At 39.9% G+C, this 15271-nt stretch overlaps 1 long non-coding RNA gene across 16 annotated transcripts in view; it reads right to left on the bottom strand.

Annotated features, from left to right (window-relative positions):
- Positions 1-10043: 10043 nt before the first annotated feature.
- The window catches only part of LOC122182704, a 40006-nt gene continuing 34778 nt past the window's right edge, over positions 10044-15271 (bottom strand). For 14 of the 16 annotated variants that reach the window (XR_006179937.1, XR_006179931.1, XR_006179940.1 and 11 more), the window contains one exon: positions 10044-14052. This is a non-coding gene — a long non-coding RNA (uncharacterized LOC122182704). The remainder of the gene's footprint in view (positions 14053-15271) is intronic. The other 2 variants (XR_006179935.1, XR_006179932.1) reach the window with 2 other exon arrangements.

Consider the following 15271-nt stretch of genomic DNA (forward strand, 5'->3'; position numbering starts at 1 on the left):
CTTTTTTTCTCCTTCTTCTATAGAAGAGGTGGAGGCCAGGTTGCATTTTTGTCCTCTTGAATAAATGGGCAGTGTGTTGTTTAACTTCAAGGAAGCTTTACTGCTTTCTCTTTCCTGAGCACTGTAGAGGCAAGAGGATGTTCAGAAAGGCCGTATCCCACAGGAATGTGTTTGGGCTGATGGAGGCAGGCAGGCTGCAAGCACATCTGTAGGGATTTATGGTGATCAGTTTTTCAAGCATTAGGAAAGCCTTGAGAGCACATTATTTTTAAATGAGTTATATATTTAGCACTATGCCCGCCATTCTTTCAGTTCTAATTTTAGAGGGCAGGGGACAACTCTGGCACTATTGTAGCCTTGTCTAAATTTAATATAGTTGAGCAGCTGATGATTATCAGAGAGATTGCCTTTTTGCTCCTTCAGGAATTTTTCACTTAGGAAAAAAGTCACTGTACTACTCTGCTTTGGGGTATTGTACTAGCTGTTGTACACAAGAAAGAAAAGCGTGCTCTAAAATAGCCTTTTTAGCTTTACCTCTTCATCCAGTGAAGGCTTTCAGATACAAGACAGGAAAAGTGTGGTTGGCATGAATGCTGTTTTTCTGTTGGAAGAGTAATAACTTGATGCTGGCATTTGGCATACACAAATATGCTGGTGCTGGTCCACCTCCATGGTAGTGCTGAGGATCTTCCAGTTCATGAGGTGCCTTGCAGAAGTGTGAGGAGTGTTGTTTCTCTCTGCTCGTATGATGCTGAGGCACCACTATGCCATCCAGAGTCATGCTATGAAGACCAGAAGCGGAGCCATTATAACCCTTCAGTCCTGTTTTCTATGAGATAAAGCCCCAAACCAGCCCCCCAGGTTACAGCCATGGGTAAGTGTGACTTTTAACTCTTATGTGGTTGAAGGCAGTCTAGACCTCAATGTGTTGCTTTTTCTATTAAGGCTGTAGTGAGCAATGTTGTCTTGAGTAGTGTCTCTCTGAGTCTGTCAGATGATATTTGCCACTGATGTTTTATTGGAAACGTGGGGACTTGTGGTGCAAGGATGATTTTTTTAAGTGTTTGTAAGTGATTAGAGGCAGCATACACAAGCATTTTAGTATTACAAGCAAACATAATCTGCATAACTCTAGACAGCATAAAAGACATTCTAAGCAGAGAGTGCTTAATGAATAACTCTGTACAAAGAGGCCTTCTAACTCCCTATGTATATTAAGCTTTTTGCTTTCTTTCTGAAATATATTAATAGCTTCAAGAAGCCTTATTGATGCTGGCAAGTAAGCTGAAGCAGCCCTCTGAAGTCCCTGATGTTTTGTATACAGCATTAGACTTTTGCATATGGTTCCCCCCCACACTTGAGTGTTTTTAGGTTGGGGTGACTGTAGGTCTCTGAGAAAGCGAGATTGATAAAGCAAAGCAATTGGTGTTATTTCCTATGCATGAAATTGATTAAATGCTTCACTAAATGGCTTATAAATTTGGCTCTCATATTTCTGTCACCCACTGCAAAGATTACAGAAACTCGTCTATAACCATGTTGTATACAATACCAAATTACAAAAGGTTGTAAAAACTAATGTTTTGTTTAAAGTTTTGAGCAGGACCATATGCCTTCGGTGACCTTGAGTAAGCTATTTTAATTCAAAACATTTCAAAGAGTAGAAGTGAAAGAAAAAAAATAATCTGCATAACAAAACTAAACTAACACAATTTAATATCTATTATTATTGCTGGAAAAATGTTGAATTCCCCTCTACTAGAATTTTATAATTTTATAGGCACGAAGTGTATACAGCATGAAAACAAAGAAGCTCAGGTTTCCCTAGGCTGAGATGATTGGGTTTTTCTTTATATACCCTGCTATCAAATTTATCTGGGAGGGTATGCAGTCTCCTTTACTCCTGACCTCACAAGCAGGAAGCGCTGGTGGTTTTGACCTCACCAAGCCCTTTGTAGTAAAGCTTTATTAATTTCTACATTAGCATGATTTTTCCTTACCTCCCAAAAGGTGGGTAAAAAACTGAGGCATGTATGCTGAGGATCTCAAGATCCCAAAAGCAGGTGGGAGCACAGCTTGCTCTTGTACCTGCTAAATTCTTTTTCATTTGGTGTGCTGTGAACAGGCTTTCTGTAGGCTGAGCACTGAGGTGTAGTTGTGCAAGCATAGTCAGCTGCTACTGAACATGGTTCAGTGTGGATTTCCTGACCATCTTACTCTCATATGGTGTCCTGCACGTGCTTAGCAGCTGCTGGTTACACCCAGAGTTATGCTCTTGGTCCACAGCAGAACAAACTTTTGGTCAGTTGAGACTCCTATCATTATAAGCTCTTGTACAGACTTGTGCCTTGGCTATCCTGGTATAACAGTATAACCTAGAAACTTCAGCTTGCCTAAACCTGTGTAATTGTAGGAAAGGATGTTACTTTTAAAGTCAGATATTAAACATACTAGTTATAGCTAGAGACTAGAAAAGGCAAGTTGCTATTATAAGTCTAGTAAATACTGCCCTTCCAGCAATCGTAAATCTTACCAGATCCTTTTCACATGCAGCTCCACTTTATAGATGGGAAAGCTAAGGTTCAGTAAGTGAACAGGCTTTGCCTAGTTTGCAAAGCTGAGACTCAGCTCTAGCTCTTCTGCTTCCTAGAGTTTTAAGAAGTCCAACATGGTCTCCTTAGTTACAGAAATGAAGATCTGAAGAGATTAAATGTACTTGAATGCATACAAATACTTGAAGCAAAGTTCATAACAAGCTAGAGTGATTTGGCATGAAATGCAAATGTAAGCATGAGAAAATAATCCATGTTTTAACCATAAATGCCTGTTTTCTACAGGAAAAGCTATGTTCTCCCATAACATTTGCAAGCCATCGTGTCCCCAGCAAGGATTAACATTTGGCATCGAAGTACTGATCTGGCAAAGAGCTGCCAGTAATGTAATCTCTTTTACAACCAATGACATGCTTAAAGTCTTGACGGACTTGACCTCTGCCCACTGCTAATCCCTCACTTTCTTGCCCATTCAGATGTACATCTTTAAAGAGATGGCACCAAACATATAGCATACAGCTAAACTTTAACTGAAGGTGAAACAAGAGCTGCCCAGAGAAAAGCAGAGTGGAGGGAAACTTGAGTGTTCCCTACCAACTAAGCATGAGCTGGGATTTTGACCCCATTACGGGGAAAGAAGTGCTTGCTCAGTTGCACATATGCAGTGACTTTTCCTCCTAAGACAGGAGAACACACCTCTTGGCGAGTGTGGCTATAAGGTATTTGCTTGGTTTACAGGCATACTGAAGAGGTTTAACTTTAATCAGACTTTTTATGCTTACGACCTGAACAGTCCTTGATACCAAAGGATAAAACTTCAAGGAGCTGAAGCTCACATGTGGGAAAAATGATGTGTAAAGAAACTTTATATTTTACTGTATCAGTTTCTGAACTCCCCATTCAGGCGTTTGGTTGAAAAACCAAAGTGATGGATTTACACTATGCTCAGAGAAAATAACAGTCAATCCAGAAAGATTCCAGCTGTCTTTTCTTCCATTTGTATGACAACGAGTCCTGGGACACATGCCAGCTCCCCAGATATTGCTGCTCCACAGTCTAGTTATTCTAACTTCTGGCAACTGGTTGCTTGACCTTTTGGTGGCTTGTCATTTTAATATCACTTTCTCTATGTGGATAATCTAGCGGGAATCCCTCCTTTATAATGCAATAGTCTATACATGGTAATTAGCCAGAACAGTGAAGTATTGTGCTGTTAAGTCCAGTGTTGAGCCACAGCTGAGGAGCACTTACTGTGGTTGGAAAGCACAAAAAATATCGTTTGGTCTTCTGTTTGTGAATTAGTGGTCCCCAGGCAATGGCAGAAAAGTTAATCTTTTCTATGCCGTGTGTTGTGTACCAGTTTTTGGATTGCTCTCTAAAGCCATGTGATAGCAATCTCCTCCCAGATGACTGCAGCCTTGGCTCTGAATGGGACACAAAGCACACATCAGCTGAGTAGCATCAGCCCTCAAAGCTTTTGCTTCCGTATGGTGATGAGTTACACCACTTTTGTGTAAGAAACCAGCCAGGTGTAAAAACTTGTCTATATTCTTCTGTTCCATTACCAGTGATTACAAAGTGGCATAGAAGCCTGTGGTGTGATCTGAATCCCATAGAGATCCTTCAGTGAGTGGTCTGTACTGTTGGATGAGGGCTTCTTTTCATTAGCTTCCAAAGCAGCCTAAATGTATGTCAGAAGAGCCTAGTGTCTCTTGACAGTCTAATATTCTGATGCTGTATTCTGTGAAAAAGCATGTGAGCAATCCAAGAAAAAAAAAAAAGTGGCCACGTATCTTTGATTTAAGGCCACGTTCCACTGTAAATGCTTGGTCCACAATGAGCAGTCAGGGCAGAAAAGGATCTTAGGCAATGGTGAATTCAGTCTGACATGGACTTAAGTAGATTTCAAAGTAATCCATTATACATCAAGTGTTTAATCGACATAATTAATATTTTTAAGGGGAGCCATTTACATTGTATGCTCTATACGCATTATTTACAATTTCAACAGTAACAGTTAATGCTCTGTGACAAACTATATTGTTTCCAGCTTGTTATCCATTCATAACAAGGTCAATCTATTACCATTATTTTTTGTGAATGTAGCTGTTACCTTGAGGCAAAAAGTTAATTGTAAATTACAGAGGAGGGATTGAGTTTTTTCAACTGTACTCACTGTAATGTATGATAATGGTGCTATTTTATGAAACATTTACATTTAAAAGCATTTTGTTATTCATATCAGACATGCTGGACAAATTCACTTCCAAACTTTTCACAAACTTAATGGGAAGAGCCATTTGAGAGGATGCAGCTGAGCATTTCATAACTGCTGCACTTAAAACCAGATGTGGTCTCATCTATTTTTCCCCTACGTCTGGGACTGATCCCTCTGCCATTACCATCCAACACAGCTCTGAGAGATGCTGAGTGCTCAGAAGCTGGAGCAGATATGATTGTAATTTAGACCAACACTTTAGCTCTCGCATCACAAGAACAGTCTGTAAGAGATGCATCTTAAGATTTTATTCAGCCTCTGATCTACACAAAATACGTAGAGTGTTTTGGGTTTTCTTGCACAGTTTCTACTGTTGCCTGATTCCCTAGGAGACAAAGTCATTATATTTATGCCCTGTCTTACTTGCTCTCACCTGAGCAAGAGTCTAAATGCATGTGGCAATGCTGCTTCTTCAGCTCTGTTTCCCAAATCTCGGTAAAAGCTTACATGCATAATGTTGTACAGAAAAGGAGAACCATCTTAAAATCTTTCCCACATAACTTTAATGGTTCATCTCAAGGCAAAGCCCATGAGCTTTCTATTGGGATGTATACTTGTCTATCTGAATGGAGAGATGACACCACTTAGTCCAATGCTTCTGCTGTGCCCCAGATGTGGCAGCTCTGTCCTCTTCTTCGGTCTCCGTGTCAATTGTCTTCTGCATTTGTGCTTTGAATGAGGTGATTGACTTAACCACATTTCATTCTGGTTTCAATTATAAAGCTGACACTGAATCTTCACAATCACTTCCAGAATAATAGAAGATAAACTTGTAAACACTGAATATTTTGAGTTTTCTAAAGAGAGCAAGAAGATGACACTGAACAGATGCAGAAATGTATTTCTGGTAGCACAAGAATAAAAGAAGTGTCTTAGAGTTCTATCTTCTTCCTCTATTGTGGAATGAACAAGTGAAGCACGTTGGGGTATTTGTCTAAATGATCCTATAAAAATGTGTTCTAACTTCTCAGTGATGAAGTTTGTGGTATGCTTGTGGTGCTTGGGTGAAAAGAAATCAATTTCCTCTGAAATTTTATGGGGAACAATTTAAATTATCTGTTGTTCAAGCATCCAAATGCTCACTTGAAAAATCTATTCCTTTCTTTAAGTCCTAATGAAAAATAAATTTGTCAAGCTTATGTCTTCTATCTGGAAGACTTAGTATGCTGAATCAGACCAGTTGTTTGTTGTTTTTCTCACCATGCAATCAAACTTGAAGGCATTGTCAAGAAATAGCATATCTAGCTTGGGAAGGGTTAAGCACCATTATTTCTGTGGTCTCCGTCACTGGTAGCATGTTCAAAGTGCACAAAGCTCAAGACATGTGCATTCTTCGTCCAATAACTTGTCCAGTAATTGGTATATTGATTGCTAATGTCATCATGTTTTAGTATATATAAACCCTCTCACTCTATCATACAGCCGCCAACAATCCAAGAAGTCATTGTTTATTCATTGTAACTCCCAAACTGGCCGTGTCAGATTCTGCTTGAGGCCTTGCTGATAAAAATCAGCAGATGATTGGGCACACACATTCTTAACATGGCTGACCCATGACATCTTAGGGCCAGCAGGGAGCCTGTCATTATGTGTACAATACTCCTCTTTCTTTCCCCTTATCTATTCCCAGATGACTTTGAGATTTTTATTAACTCATTAATGACTGAAGATGTCATTAAAGAAAGTGGAGGGATAAGAGGAGGACAGTGGAGAAGGACGTTTTGTTTGTTTGTTTAAAAGTGGAAAGCAGAGGGCCATTGGCTCCAGATAAGGAAAGACAGTGCTTAAAGCCAAAACTGAAATAGAACCAGGGAAAAGATTGTTCATTTATTAGGATGCCTAAAGCTTAGCCTTGCAGGGAGAACAGTGAGGAAAACATTATTAGGCCACTTTTGAAATACAATTAAGAAGGGAGGGAGGGATTTCTCCACCGAAACAAATAGCCTGAAAAAAGGCCGCTCAGGTTTATGTATATTACTGGTAGACTCTGCAGGCACAGTGGGATGTGTTCCTGGCACTGTCAAGGTGTTCAAATTACTGAATACAAAACTCATTCCAAGCGTGCATTTTATCAAATGCCTTTAAAGTGTGCTACCTTATACTGGGAAATAGTATCTGCTTTTTTTGTTGTAAATACATCAATTGAACAGATACTGAACACCATTATACAGTAATCACACCTGCAGTTTTTTCCATATTTTCTTGTGTCCTAAGAATTCTATCTGTAAATGTAGCAAACTGTTGGATGTAAGTATGCATATTTTTGTGGGTAGGATTTGATTGCATTAAAATGTACACTTGGTGCAGTACTTTCCAGTGGGTTTGCTCACAGCCAGGCTTCTGATTCTAAGGCAGTCAGTCATTAAGCTTTCCTTGAATTCTGGATAAAAAATTAGTCCCACACTATGTGCTTATCTTCCATTTAAAATTATTGCCTTTTTATAATTTCCCTTCAAAAGATCTCACATTCGATATTTATATTGGGATCTGGATTCATGTGACAGACTTCTTTCCACCCAAATTTTGGGTGTTTCCTATAGTCTGAGGCCTGTTGGTTTAGAACCAAGGACTTAATATTTTGAGGATTGGAATTTTATTTTAATTATTGCCATTTGTAGATTGACTGAGGAACAGTAAATGCTTTTCTGTCTCAGGCAGCTGCCCTCCATATGGCTGCTGATCTCAACCTAGAAATCTACAATGTGATCGTAGTGGCACTGGGTGTTACAGTGACATAGATCTAGATGTCATCTGCATTGGCTGGCCTTTAATAATCTTTGTTTCAATGTCTGTCTTTTTGATGAGTGGGAGAAAGATGAGCATGTTTCCCTGAAGGAGCACCAGCTATTGCTATAAAGTGATAGAAAAAACTCACTGTGTGGGACTGCAAATCACAAAGTTCAACTAAAGTGGCCATCTGCTTACTGCGTCTTATAAGCTGCAGATAGTGGCAGTGCAGTCAGGTATGGCAGTCTGACCTTATGGGCAGGCAAAAAAAGCAAAATAGGATGGCATGAACACCTCAGCACTTGCTGCCCTCATCAGCTGTGCCTGACTTAAATCAGTGTGCCACAAACCTCATGCACCTCATTGCAAGGAAGCTTTCCTTCCCCCTCACGTTCTGGCATGCAGGCTCTCTCCCATCGTGTGCTGAAGTGAGAACCTGTGATGAATCTGTGGGTAATGGACTGTTGCTTTGACAAACTGCTCCTCTAGTGAAACACATGCCTGTCTTGGTGACGATAATAGCAAAGTGCGGATTTTGTAGAAGAAATAGAGGCTTTGAGGGCTACAGCACCAGGCTCTGAGTCTATAAATTGCTGGACTGGGATGTTCGATGCCTTTTAATATTTTCAAACATCCAGTAGAGTAATGAAAGAACTGTAGGACAATCCTGATGTGAGTCCTCGGGAGAGTTGTTTTCAGAGATCATGGGAGCTCACAACTTGTTTAAGAACATGAAGTCCTATCCAAGTAATAGCTGGAAATAAGTTGCTTGATTTTTCTGTCCCCAAAGACAAATTCTTGTAATAGCAAAAGTGTAAAATCCAACAAAGAGAGGCTTGATACTTTCAGATGCTGCAGCCACTTCATACTGGGGAAAAAAAGGCATACTGACAGTGAAACTATTTGGGGTAAATAATGAGGACAGACTTCCCAGAAATAAACTGGCATGGATTTGGCCATGAGATGTCAGATTTGTAACTTGGGAAATGAAAGCTTCTATATACTGGGGAGCAGGCCCTACCCCGGCGTGGCAATTCAGCCTCCTGAGCCGCAGGGATTTCTTTATAAGCAGTGGTATATTAAATGTGGAATCGGGTAGGCCAAAGGGACAGCAGTAAAACAGACAACGTGCAGTGACCAAAAATGAGCTCAAGCCAGACACACTAATTACTTATTGGTAATTTTGTTTTCCTATGGAGTTGGTTATTACCTCTTGCTCCTGGCAAGTTAGTGCTTTTTCTGTCACTTCAGTTTTGCATCTAGTATTTTTTTTTTTTTCCAGTTTAACAGGAGTTAGGCAGAATGCAGCTTTTGTCTACTTACCTGGTTCGGTACCTTTGTCAACGTAGAGGCAAGGGGTGAATTCTTACACTGTACAAATCGCTGGCATGGGCTGAGGAAGAGCACTTTTAGACAGGCCTGGGTCAACAAAACAGATTCATCCATCACATCTGCCAGAATGGAAAGATAGTTGTCTTGATGCCCGGTCAATCTAAGACCTTTCTGCTGAGTCAACTGACAAGGTTGCAGATATTTGTGACAACGAGGATGCTTATCCCCTGGTAAGTGGACTGAAGACCACCTACGCGTTTGGCATTGGGTCTCCAGCTGAGGAAGCCTTAAGTTGCTCTGGCACATCAGCACACTGCTGTTTGCAGTCATCTTCTCTTGTAAGTTCGGCTTCATTACCAAAAACTAAACCAGAATAAGACAAAAATAACAAAAGGAATTCTGAGGTGATAATGGAGGAAGGTGTGAGAGCCAGTAGAAAGTACAGTAAAGAACCCCATGACAAGTCATGATAAATGGGTCGTTATAAAATTCATGTTTAGGCTGCACCAGGCTGGGGATAATGCCATTCGTCATGGCAACACTGGGGCACTAATGAGCCCTCATTGCATATTCATGGCTGTGGTGCCTCTCTGCCTCCCTCCCACCCCGACCCAATGCCTGGTAAATATCTCCACCTCAAGCTGAAACTCGACTTAGGCTGCTTTTTTTTATTTGTTATGTTGCAGCAATTACACTGTAAAAGTGCTGCACAAGATTGATTGCTCTGATCTGTAGTTCAATTGTAAATTAGAATACACATCCCCCTGGGGACACACGGCCCCTATTTGTGATTAAGAAAAAAGCCCCATAATAGACTAATAGCTAAAGTTCTCTCTTTTACTTTCAGGCAATTAGCTTGATGAAATGGCCTCTTTTTGTGTACCCTGGAAGTGTAAACCGATATCATAATGAAGTATATGATGTTTATTCTATTATTTTCACCTTGCCATGTATGCAGGAATGCATAAATAATGGCTGCTTTGTCTAGTACATTTACTGATTCAGAAGTAAACTATGTCTTAAAGATGCAGCGTAAGATCCTGCAGCCTCACGTAAACCAAACACCTTGACGAGTCCCTGTGAAAACTGAGGTTCTGCCTAAAGAAATTGAAGACTGTTTTTATCCAGGTGATTAAATACTGTTCACAAGACACTTTCATTTGTAAAGAACTTTAATTGGAAAGTCCTCCTAATAACCTTGTGAGTAAAAAAATCAGGTGTCTCCATTCTGCAGAAAAGAAAACTGATGGAGAGGTGTTGAACAGGTTACGCAAGTCCACACAGGACCCCCTCAGTCAGTGTTTAAGGAATCCTAGCTCTGTGGGCATTTTTCAGGCACTCAGGAATGCCCTTTCCTCTCCTGTAGATGTCCTGGGTGTTCACAGGATGGCTCTGACCTCAAAGATGGAAAACTGATGTCATGGTTGCCTTCCTTCCATGAGACATAGGTGGTGAAAGCTCTTTCATCTGGATCCAAGGTGGATATGGTGGTGTGTGTGTGTGTGTGTTCAGAATCATGTGTTGGATGCTGGTGTTCCCAAGACTCTCTGAACTGTCAGTCTGGGAAAATAGTCATGTTGTGCAATGGCCTTGTAGCACAGTGATGGTGTTCATGCAGTTAAGTTTGAGATATTTATCTGGGAAGAAAACTGCCATATGCTGATAGTTCTATGCATACCTGCTTTTTGGCAAGAGGTGTTTCTCAAGTAGTGTTCCATTTTTGGGACAGGAGTGTATTTTAAGTGAATTCTCCAGCTAACCCTGCGTTCTGTGCTCCACAGCATGTGAGTCCTTTCGTGTGAAATTAAACTAGGTAATGCAGTCTGGGAGTTCCAGCAGCTAATTCATAGGCACACACCAGAGCTCAACCAAACAAACTTCTGACCTGGGGCAGGCTCCTGCTCTTGGAGCAGTGTGGATGTCCCTTTATAGATGTATTTGCCAAGTGAGGTGTAGTCCCTAAACTGTTATCCAAGGAGTTAAGATCAAATAGTATGGCTGGGAGGTCACATGAAATAGGCTGAAAAACTTGCATGAGAAAGTGGCCTGATTTGTTTAATATGTGTATTATGTTACGCATACTTCATCTACAATAGAAGTAATTTCATTGGGAATATGAAAGAGGTTCTGTAGGGGAATGTAACAGTTTGTAAATGTTTTGTTAAGAAATGCTACTGATGCAAACCTTTAAAAGGTAACACTGCACATGGCTACAATACCATATTCTGTTTAAACTTGTTCATCATTGTCTTCTTGCATGACAGCCCTGGCATTTAAAATATGTTAGGGGTGACACAATACTTTCACCTGGTGCAGGCATATATCACTGGAAGGATGTTCTCATAAACAAAGTGCTGCAGGCGATGATCTTATCGTTCTCGTCTTCCTTCTTCTCAGTTCAGTTCAATGACAAACACGTATTTCTCTTCTTTGCTCCCTTTTCTGGTCTGGAGCAGCAGGCGATGTCGCAGATCAGGAATGACAAGCACTGGTGGTGGCCTGATAGGGACAAGCAGTAGATGGGCAGTGAGCATGTGATGTTTTGTAATGTTGGGGCTGCTGCACTGATTCTACATCGTGCTGCAATTTTATAGCATGAGCAAAAGTTTACTTGTGTGCATGCCTGCACACGTGTGGTTTTTTGAGAAAGACATAAAGCAAATTAGAGCGTTCATATGTAATTAGTTCACTATTAGTGTAGTTCAGCCAAGGCGATAGGCAGGCAGTAAACTCTGAGATAGCTCAAGAGATAAAAGGACCGAGGGTGTTCTAGGGAGATCTGGAGGTAATAGTTCAGAGGAGAAATTCCTGACAAATTGGGCAGACACCTTGGGATGTTCCTGCCCCGCACCATTATCATTGCACAGTATGGCTGTGCACAACATCCCTGTGTTGGCTGCCTTGTCCCCTGCCCAAAGCCTAACCCTTCCTGGCATCTAGGGCTCTTTCACCTTGGATAGCCCACTTCTAAATTACTTAAGAGTTAATCATCATTTTTGTTTTAACACGTTAGCCTGTGAACTAAAAGTGGCTGAAATTCCCTGCTCAGACTTCCTGTCCTGTTTGTGGCGGTGTAGGAAAAATGATGCCCTGTCCTCAAAGGCACTCAGGGTCAGGCTGGACTGGGCTCAAGGCCCCCTGATCGAGTTGCAGATGTCCGTGTTCATTGCATGTGAGTTGGGCTAGATGACCTTTAAGGGCCCTTTCCAATTCAAAGGATTCTAGGATTCTGTTCCATAAGGAAAAAAAGGCCATCACCCGTGTGGAGGCTGGAACACCTCCAGGTATTTCTCTAGAAATGTAGATGACAGTGTCTAATAAAGAAAGAGTTATCACTTACCGTGTGTAAGCATCACACTTGGAAGGAAACCCAAACCCTGAGTTCCAGTATGTGCCTCTATGAGAATGTGAGTGTTTCACTAAATCTATGCACTAATGAAAGTGACATAAGATTTTTCTCTCATTTTGTAACTAGCAGAGAAATACTTCATCCTATCCTTTGGGAGTTCTTAAGATTTCATTTTTTTTCAACTAATTCTGTGACTAACCAATGCATTTAAAAGGAACAGAATAAGCACCAAATTATTTTCTTCAGTAATCTCAAAATATTTCTTTTTTTTTTTTTTTTGCTTTTGTATAGAAATTAAAATTTTAAACCAAAGCATATTTCAAGGCCAATGATAATTTAGAATAGTATCTACTGAGACACTTTACATTATTTTGAAATATCTTTAACTTCTTTTTAGTTGGGAAGCCCCATGAAAACTGATTTGTTCTCTCCAACCCTTTTTGCCTGTTTGGCATTATTATCCCATACAAAGTTCTCATGGAAGACCTCAGACACAGACCATATATATCATGTAATATCTCACAGTGGTTTTGTTTGGGATGGATTCTGAGGAGGAATTACCGAACTTTGTCCCTCAGCACTGATCTGACTTATTTCTGTTAACATAAACATGTTAGGAAGCTTTGCAAAGCATTGCCCACTTTCTAAGCCAGTGTGTGCGAGTTCCACTGCACATCCTTCTGTTAGAAATCCATCCTACAAGTTGCATGAAATGAGAAAGGTGAATGGTATCAATGGAGCTGCACTCAGTGAATTCTAAAGCTTTTCTTCATATGATTATATCTGCTGGTGTTCTGTGGGAGAATACCACAATTTGACTGTGTTGCCTAACATGTATATTACTTCTTAAGCCTCTTTTGCTCCTTGCACTAAAGTGAGCACACATCTTCAGAATGTTCTTCATATTGCTCGTCATTCTATAAACCTCCACCACCTCCTTTCCCAGAGTTCTAAATGTATGTAGTTTTCTTTCTCGTGTGGAAGCAGATGCGTAGTTACCCACAAGACAACTATTAAACAACTGTTGCTACTGAGACTGAAACTCTTCCAAAAATTAATTTAAAATTATCCTAAATGTGCAAATATCCAATGATCAGGCAGATCTGTAAAACCTGCCCCGAGCAAAATCATGCAATTAGAATAATGCTCATAAGTGTTGGACTCTTAAAACTTTAATAGATCATTTTAATGGAAGGAGTTATTAAAATTTGTATTTGATTTGCATTATTACAACACTTAATGCACTATGGAAAGTTGAGTTCATGAGAGAAGTACAGCACAAACCAGATTCTTACTATGAGTTGAAGCTTTAAAGAAAGAGCATGTTCTGCCTGAATTTTCCTTAGTTTTATTGCTCTTCTAAATGGATAAAAACACCTATTTTATCATAGAAATGGCCAGGCAAATTGCTTGAGATTGATATAAAGCCTCAGAAGAGTGATTTGAGGAGTGAAAAAATCCTTCCCAATGTTGTATTTCACGTATGAGAAGTGCTGGTGTTCTGATCATAACTGCTATCAAAACATCTTCAGCTGCAGAGTTTCTGTAGGTGATTTAGGGAAAAAAAGTGTTCTAAAGAAATTCATGACTCTTTAGCAGGCATTCCTTAGTTTGTTTGTTTCAAGCAGACTAATTTCTGCTTCTGCTTGACTTCTTTTCTGTTGGATACTTACCCTCCCCAATGCGTTTATAAAATTACCCATTTCAGTAGTGTTCCATCTTCAGCAAACCTGTTGCACAAACATCTTCCATAATGGAAAGCAGAGGCTGGAATCAACAGAATTTCCATCATTCCCAAAGATTTTGAAGTAATTCTGCAAGGGTTGTGTATAAATACATATATAAATACAAATAAAAGCCATATAAAACCATAATCTCAAAGTGGAACAAGGGATGCAGTGAACTTGTTTTTATTTCTGTGTATTTTGTGTTCTTTAGAATCCCCAAGAAGGGATGTGCTCCCCATGACCCTCATGCACGTTGTCAGATTCAGTGTTTCAGTGTTTAGACTTGAGTTGATTTAAACTACTATAGGAGCACTCTGAGTTTTTCAAGGCAGCTCAGATGTTCAGAAACAGTGTCTGTGTGTACAAGCATTCTATCTTTTAAGATAGAGATATAGATAGATGTGCCAATTAATTGGAAAAAGGAGAGTAGTTATCTTAAAAATAGAAACAGTGTCCTGTAGAAAAATATTGTCTACCTTCGGAGCTTACTATATGGTAAAATTCAATAATCAGGCTCTTAGCAGGTGTAAATCATCACAGGAATGATGCTGTGATGCTTTATATGATATTACCCAATTGTCTTGCTGGTAATTAAGAATATCCTCGATGGAATAAGGACCAATGACAGAAGAATGTGTGAGCTGGTATTGTCTCAGCACGCAAGTGGTAGACAGAAATATTCATGTGCCTAATCTTACACCTTGCCTACACATGATACCCAGCGGGCTGAAGTAATAGCCTACAGTATAATCTTGGAAAAGGCATTTCTAACAGACTGTAAGTCTTATGGGTCTTCTGTAAGTTTCTTGTAATTATACATGGCAACACAAAATGAAAATAAACTAACAGACAAGCATTTAGAAAACGTTTCTTTGAAATTGTTTCTTTGAGCTTCTCCTAAAAATCCAGGGCATACTATACTCAAATGTTCTCAAAGCCCTATTTTTTTTATTTCAGCCAAAGAAAATCAGCATCTCTTATTTTTCCTCTTTCTTTTCATGGGTTTCTCTGTATTCCACAGCCCAGGGAAACAAATGCAATTTCTATTACTCCTGAAGGTAATGAAGTCAACCTGATAAAATGCAGCAAACCTTTGTACTGAATTTCTAGTGTAAGTTTCAGGGGAAAACTGAGATGTCTACTTCTTAATTAAATAGTCACTTCCATGAAGATCAGCATAAGCCATGCTGTCTGCTACAGTACAGTTCCTTTAATCTAATGAGCCTTTTCCAAAATCAAACTTTTCATTGTGAAGCAGGTGCTTCCTCTCCTCAGTGCATCTCTTCTGATTATTACAAGAAGTTTT

The sequence above is a fragment of the Lagopus leucura genome, unplaced genomic scaffold, assembly GCF_019238085.1.
Source record: "Lagopus leucura isolate 7727_CA_CO unplaced genomic scaffold, USGS_WTPT01 Super-Scaffold_100015, whole genome shotgun sequence".
In the NCBI taxonomy this organism is placed as follows: domain Eukaryota; kingdom Metazoa; phylum Chordata; class Aves; order Galliformes; family Phasianidae; genus Lagopus; species Lagopus leucura.